Source organism: Cicer arietinum, chromosome 4 (assembly GCF_000331145.2).
Source record: "Cicer arietinum cultivar CDC Frontier isolate Library 1 chromosome 4, Cicar.CDCFrontier_v2.0, whole genome shotgun sequence".
Taxonomy (NCBI): Eukaryota; Viridiplantae; Streptophyta; class Magnoliopsida; order Fabales; family Fabaceae; genus Cicer; species Cicer arietinum.
In genome coordinates this window covers 16,245,659-16,253,200 of record NC_021163.2, presented here as the reverse complement: position 1 = coordinate 16,253,200, position 7,542 = coordinate 16,245,659, and the positions used below count along the sequence as shown (strand labels likewise).

Below are 7,542 nucleotides of genomic sequence, written 5' to 3'. Positions count from 1 at the left end.
TTTGTAATTCGAAAAAAAAAAAAAAAAAAAAAAAAAAAAAAAAAAAAAAAAAAAAAAAAAAAAATCTTTGAATTAATAAGGATATAATTGTCATTTTCAAAAAATTATGGGGGTATAGGTATAAAAATGGGGGTACAGGGGAAATTTTTCATGGTATTTTAGGTATTCTTGTTTTGAAATCCACTAAAATTCTGAACATAAATGCTAGTAATAAATAAATTTTTTTAACACAATATTACTACTCTTTTAATTTTTTTTCTTTGTTTCTATTGGTCGAATTTCAAGTCTCTTGTCATTTGGTGGTATTTTTTAAAACAACTAAAGTTAGTAAGTATAATTGTTATGTCAGTAATTTTTTCCTTCGCTGACACCCCACTTTTAATTTGGTTAGATACATTTTAACAATACTGAGACTCACTTGTTTGATACATTTTTCCTTCGCTGACACCCCACTTTTAATTTGGTTAGATACATTTTTGTTTAGCATATTTTGTAAAACTGTTTTATAAAACCGATTTTACTTTAATAGTATAAAACCGGTTCTTATTTTCTTGTTTTTAAAATTAAAAAACCAAAATAGATAACATTTTTCAATCAGTGGCAACTTTTGCTGGTCCAATTCTTAAATGATAAATTGCAGACGAATGTCACACACACACACACACACATATATATATATATATATATATATATATTCGCTTCTTCTTTAGATATGATATTCCGTTTTTATTTTTATGAAATTCTAACATATGTGACTTTTGATTAGTTTGTTTAAATCTCTCTAATTTTGATAGAATACATAAATTCATTATTGTTGAAAATTAAAAATGATAAATATATAAATAAATCAATAATATTTTAAATTAATAGCATAAAATACTTATAAATGTGATAAATTATAATGACATAAATACTTATATATTAAATTTGTAATAAATTAAAATTAATTTATTGATTTAAACCAAATAAATTACCATGTCAAAATAAAGCAAATCACATAAAATGACAAATAAAATAATGTCACATTTAAACAAATAAATCACATAAAATAAAATAAAGGTCAAATTGATTAATAAAATTAAACATTTATAATAAATTATTAAATATAGTAACTATGCTAGTCTAGCAAGGTAATAATTTGCAATTATTATTCTAATTTTAAATATAAACAAATTAAATCAGAAAGAAAAGTTATTTTATCCAAATTTTCAGCCAGATGTATCAATTTTATTTGACCATAAGCCTACCATTTAAGACAAAATTTACTGTAGTGAGGTAACCTACGTGAAACATTATCCTTGATTCCCGTTGTTCCTTCTTTGTTTATTTGTTTTTCCTTCTCTGATTTTGTCTTTACGAGACCATCATATGGGCAGTATTGGTGGGTCTTATTGGTAATATATACTAATAAATCAATATAAGAAATAAATCAATCAAGTAAAACATTATTAAAAAATTAATTTTATCTTTTTTAATTTTAACAATTGCATATAAATGATAAAATTGACAATTTTATTTATTAAATAAAATGTTTTTTTTACAAAAAAAATGAGTAGTTTTTTTAAGGACAAAGATGTGGGTTTTAGAAGTTGAGAAAACAAAATAGTTTGTAGAAATTAAAAATTAAAAAACACCCATTTCTTTTTATAAAAAAATGCAAATGACATATTTAGAAAAAAAATTGAGATAGTAATGGGAAAAATCAATATTATGCTTCTTAGTTTTAACTATTGAAAGAATATGAAAGATAAAAATGACAATTTCATTCATTAGATAAAATTGTTTTTTTTTTTTTAGAAAAAATGGAGTGATTTCTTTTTTTTAACGGAAAGATGTATTTTTTAGAAGTTGAGAATATAAAGTAGTTTGTAGAAGTTAAGATTTGAGAAAAAAAAACCATTAATTTTAAAAAAAATACAAAGGATATATTTATATAAAATAAATATGAGATAGTAATGAATATGCACCAATGTAAACATTTTATTAATATGAATTATTGATTGTGTGGCTAATAATTGATGGAAGTATCACGATCATGTGGTATAACCCTATGCTCATATTAACTAACATTGAAAAGTTAGTTGACACAGTCAATGCATAATTTTTTTCTCTATTTATAAATATTGTATAAAAAAGCAAGGGACACATATTTTTTAGGTAAATGAATATAAAAGTATATTTTTTGGATAAATAAATATAAAAAAATTAGAGGACAATTTTGTTATATAATTATATTTTTGTCAAGTCAATTATATGCTGATATGTCACTCTAATTTTTTTTAGACAAACTCCGTCTATAGCTCTACTATATACTTACCCATCCATCCAACATTGGTTCTCCTTCAATTTTATAATCAATTCACATCAATATCCATAATATGATATTTATTTGGCAAGTGGTGATTGATATTCATCAAGACTTGCTCGAAATTATGTCTGAAGAGTTGGAAATTTGTATTGTGCGCATTTCTCTCTAAAGTCATTTCTCTTTTCAATTCGACCATTAACATCAGTGATAAGAATAAATGTTATTTTTATTAAATATATGATTTTTTTTATTTGTTTATTGCATGTCTTTCATTTTCTTTTCACATTTTCGTTTTATCTAAATTGAAACATCGATGGTTATGTGAAGATCACAAGGTTTGTATTTTAAGTTTTGAAATCGTATTTATAATATAACTTCAAATTTTGAGCTTCCAACCTTCAATCATGTATGACTAGGAATTAAACTTTGATTAATAGTTTGCATATGGTGTAATTCAGGTAAAATAATAAATATTTTTTCTTATTAACAATAATCTTATACTCATATATTCAGTCATATTAAAAAAAATTATTTTCAAATTTAATATTATAACCAACTTATTATTACGTGTGAAATATTTGATTCTCCAAGAATGTGTTTATATGAAGTAATTAAAAATTCTAAAGAATTAAAAGTTTTAAACAATTCAAAATGCTTCAATTGAATTTTCTTCATTAATAAATTTTGTTGTTTAGATAGAAGAATTGTTTATTTAAACTTTGGTCATATTTATAAATTTTAAAAGTGTTGAAAAAAATAAATTAAAAAGGCGAATTTTTTTAAAATCTATAGTGCCTTTTAGTCCGTTGACGCCAAAAAATGTCATCTTGAACAAAGAAGAGCATTGAAATAGTTGACATTAGCTTCAGTGACATTGTTTCTGACTTGTTCAAGACTTTTCTTGCACTTTCCAATTTCTCGCTTGATTTTATGACACTTCTGTTTACTCCATCCATTCATATCCTGAGGATATAATTGGAGCTTGGAGGAGAAGTCACTAGCATTATAACCATGCCATTTGTTTCGAACAAAAAATTCTATAATAACTAACCATGCATTCTCAAACCTGAAATTATGTTGCCTTCTATGTATGACGATCGGAGTTTTGTCCAAGAGTACTATCAGATAATGATCTAATGTGGGAGTTGCACAGTTCTCAAGTTTGGTATTAGGAAAATTATTAAGCAACGCTCGGTTACCATGCCACTATCTAATTTTTCCTAATAATTTTGAATAGAACATGGAAAAGTTGAGTGCCACAAAATACCCGAACCTCTCCCACGTCTTTCTCTATCAACAACAAAACAATACTCAAAATCAAATAAAACATCCAGATTATAGCATCAGACGAGGTATTTTAGATTCTAAATTGACCTTGGTAGGCCTGTTGACCAGTACTGTCCACCATTTCATTATTATCAACATACAAAGAATTGATACGTAAAACAATACTAGTATTAGATAGAGAGACAATTTCAATACTCCCATCAACACTCATGCTATCACTAGAAATATCGAAAAAATTGGCTACATCAGCTTCTAGACGTTGCTACACATCACACTAGTGTTGAATGTTGAGTAGGTGCAGTTGCTGTGACATGGTTGATGAGTACCAGAAGCTGGAACCCGTGCAGTTTGGCCTCCAACGCTAGTATTTGTTGAAATAGTTAATTCACAATGATTTGTATTGATTAAAAGTTAGTTAAGGTGGTTAGAATATGGTTAGTGAAGTTAGTTAGTTTGTTGTAATTGTCATTATGCAAACTGTTTGATATAAAACTTAAAGCTGAGCCTGTTGCTTGGACAGCAAGTAACTGAGTAAAACTTGATTCTTTCAAATCTCTTCTTCTCAATTTCAATTCCTCTAAGTCATACAATCTGTTCTAACAATTGGTATCAAGAGTTTGGATTCTAATCTAGGGAATCACGGGTGAAAAATGTGAGGATTTTTAAAATTGGGAATCACACAGATGTAGCCTCCAACGCTAGTATTGAGTTGGTGACAGCTTGTTTTGTGGCATGTCTTGGTGCTTGCAAATTAAGTGTTGACTCATGCAAGCTTGTAGTATGTTGAAAACAATTAATCTCAGTTCTGGAACCTGCACCAAACTTGTGGCAACATTAATGTTATTTGTAGCATTAATTTTGTGCACAACCAAATCATTGCTAGGATGTATTCTTTGAATCATTACCGACTGTTCGCCTCAGCTGAAGAATAATTAGCAATATTTGAATTATTACCGATATGAGACACATTTAATGTTGGCTCATCAATGTGCTTGCGTGCATTCATTGCGGTGCTTTCGGCCCCCTCGCTCCGACCATCTCTCAGCCACTTGTTTGTCGTCACGCCACCGCGAGCCACACCAAAATCAGCCTTGAAAAAGTTATATGTTTATCCATGAACAGCCACATAACGCATGGATCTAAATCTAGTTAATAATGTTTGTATAACTTCAGGTTTACAATCGAGTCTTAAAAAAATTATATTTTAATATGATATTATTTGTACTCAAAAGATAATATCTACATAAATTCAATTATACTGATCTCTCGATCAAACTCTGAATCGTCAAGATCACGTTGTTCCTATTGCAATTCACGTAAATGAATATTCTTTATATCAAAAATTCATAAATCATCAAAAATTTTAAATTAAATTTTAATGTTGTATATAAAATTTTAGGGTGGGTATATAAAATTGGAAGGACGCTTTTTGGGCTAAGCATTTTAAAACGTGATATTTATTTAAGGAGTGTTATTGATACCAAGTTCGCAACTTGACAAGAGAAAATAATGAGACCAAGGGAAGATATAAGCAAGAAACGTCAACGTTAGTATTGTATAAAAATGGATGGAAAGTGATAAGTTTTGGTAATTCAGTTTCACCATGATCACATGATTCACATCCATTATAGAATACAACAATGATATCCGAAATTGACAAAGACTAATAACAGATGACGACAAAGTTAACACAACCTTTTGTAATATAGTACTAGCTAGTGACATTAACAATAATGAGTCCTATTTATAATCTATGAGGTGCTCTCAAAATGAGTAGTCAAAGGGGCTTACTCAAGAGTGAGCTATGGTTTCTCTTAGTCCATTAGTAGCTCTAACTATCTCTTCCTTTTTTCTAACTTGGCTTCTATGTTTAGCTGAAGAATTCAACTTTATTTCTACAAAGGCCACTAAAATTGGTCAAGGTTACCGTTTTGACATCCATTGAATACACCCCAAATGGTGGTACAACTGTGGGGCTTCTCCAAGTTAAGCAAAAGAACAATATTTATGGTGCTGACATTCCCCTCTTACACTTCTATGTCAAGTAAGTTACACGTACTATTTTATAAATAATAAATAATAGTGTAAAACTATTTTATATCGTTAGAACGTGTCAATTGAATTCTTATCAAAATTGTGGTTGTCTATCATAACTCTAGCAAACTCAACGTCAACTCAATCATATATTTTGTAAGGTTTATTCTAGTGTTTTTTCTAGAATCAAAATTAGGCCAAACACAATGTTTCAATCTACAAAACTAGCTTGTAATATTGTTACTATGTAATATCTATTGCATCTAATGTGGATCTCTTAACACTTCTACACATTTTGTTCTCGATCTCAGGCATGAGACCGATAGTCGACTGAGGGTACACATCACTGATGCAAAGAACCAAAGATGGGAGGTTCCATATAACCTTTTGCCAAGAGAGAAACCACAACCACCTCTGAAACAGAACATTAAGAGACTGAGGGAGAATCCATTATCAGTGTCAGAGTACTCAAGCTCTGAACTTGTTTTTAGTTACACTTCTGACCGATTTAGCTTGACAGTGAAAAGGAAGTCCAATAGGGACACCCTTTTTGACCCCAATTCTTATGAATCAGACCCATTTGGTCCATTGGTCTTCAAAGACCAAGACTTGGAAATTTCTACCAAATTGCCCAAAGATGCTTCTTTGTATGGTTTGACAACATGGAATAAAGTTGCATCCAAATGATCCTTACACTTTGTATACAACTGACATATCAGCTATTAATCTAAATTATGATTATATGGATCACATCCTGTATACATGGACCTTAGAAATGAAGGTGGCAAACCATATGCACATGGTGTTCTGTTGTTGAATAGCAATGGAATGGATGTGTTTTACAAAGAGAATTATCTGACATATAAAATCATTGGAGGTGTGTTTGATTTTTACTTTTTTGCTGGGCCCACACCTCTTAATGTTGTTGACCAGTATACTACCTTAATTGGAAGACCTGCTCCAATGCCTTACTGGGCTTTTGCTATGATTTTCTTTTTACTCTTCCCTAGTCCCATCATTGTATTGCATATTTTCTTATCATTGTGTTTGTGTTCAATATTTTATAATGGAAAAGGCTATCGAATGCGCTTAGGGCATTGTTTAAAGAAGCAAAATAGATCACTTTAGTATGGAAAATGATGAATTTATTATTTTGATAGGTGTTTGACCTGTATTTTCAAGACAAAATTTCTTTCTATAGCGTTCTTAATTTATGAACTTAGGACATTTTCTTTCACAAAGGCATCCAAACCAGTATATGGATCTTCTCCATGAAATGCACATAACTTAAATGTAAAGATTAGTAGCAGTAAATTATAACACGTGAAAATGCACTTTACTGCAGTGTTGCAAATAAATGAAATAAAATCAAGTCATATATATGAGCCTTTTATTAGTATTAATTTTCAGTCCCTTTATTACTTCACAAGGCTGAAAGCATATATTAATTTCAGTATTTGTAAACAAGGATTTAGACAGAGCTCATCGTAGAGTTACAAGCAAATAGCAAAAGATCAAGATCAATAAAATATTATTGCAAATCTGTCTAGAACTTAGGCAAGCTTAGTAAATTTTAACAACACAAGTGAACCTTTCATGGCTCAAGTTTGGCCTCAGCACTCGGTTCTTACTTGGAAGCAGCCTAATGATTGAGCAAGGGAAAAAATATTTTATGACCTAGAAGATGGGATCATAAGTTTAAATTGTATCATGTTAATTGGGACTTTGAAACATTCTCTGAAAACACATGGATGTTGTCCATCTGCACAAACAATACTCAGAAAACACAGCAAAAAATAGTAGGACATTAATCTATGTTGTAAATTAGTTCATCCAGAATGAAGTCCATCAAAGCTATTTCATTTCTTGAATGATGAATGTCTATAGACTTTGTTCACAAAAAAATGTAATGT

At 29.3% G+C, this 7,542-nt stretch overlaps 1 pseudogene; it reads left to right on the top strand.

Moving 5' to 3' along the window:
• Positions 1-5,896: 5,896 nt before the first annotated feature.
• On the top strand, positions 5,897-6,757 carry LOC101508753 (alpha-xylosidase 1-like; annotated as a pseudogene).
• The last annotated feature ends 785 nt before the right edge of the window (positions 6,758-7,542 follow it).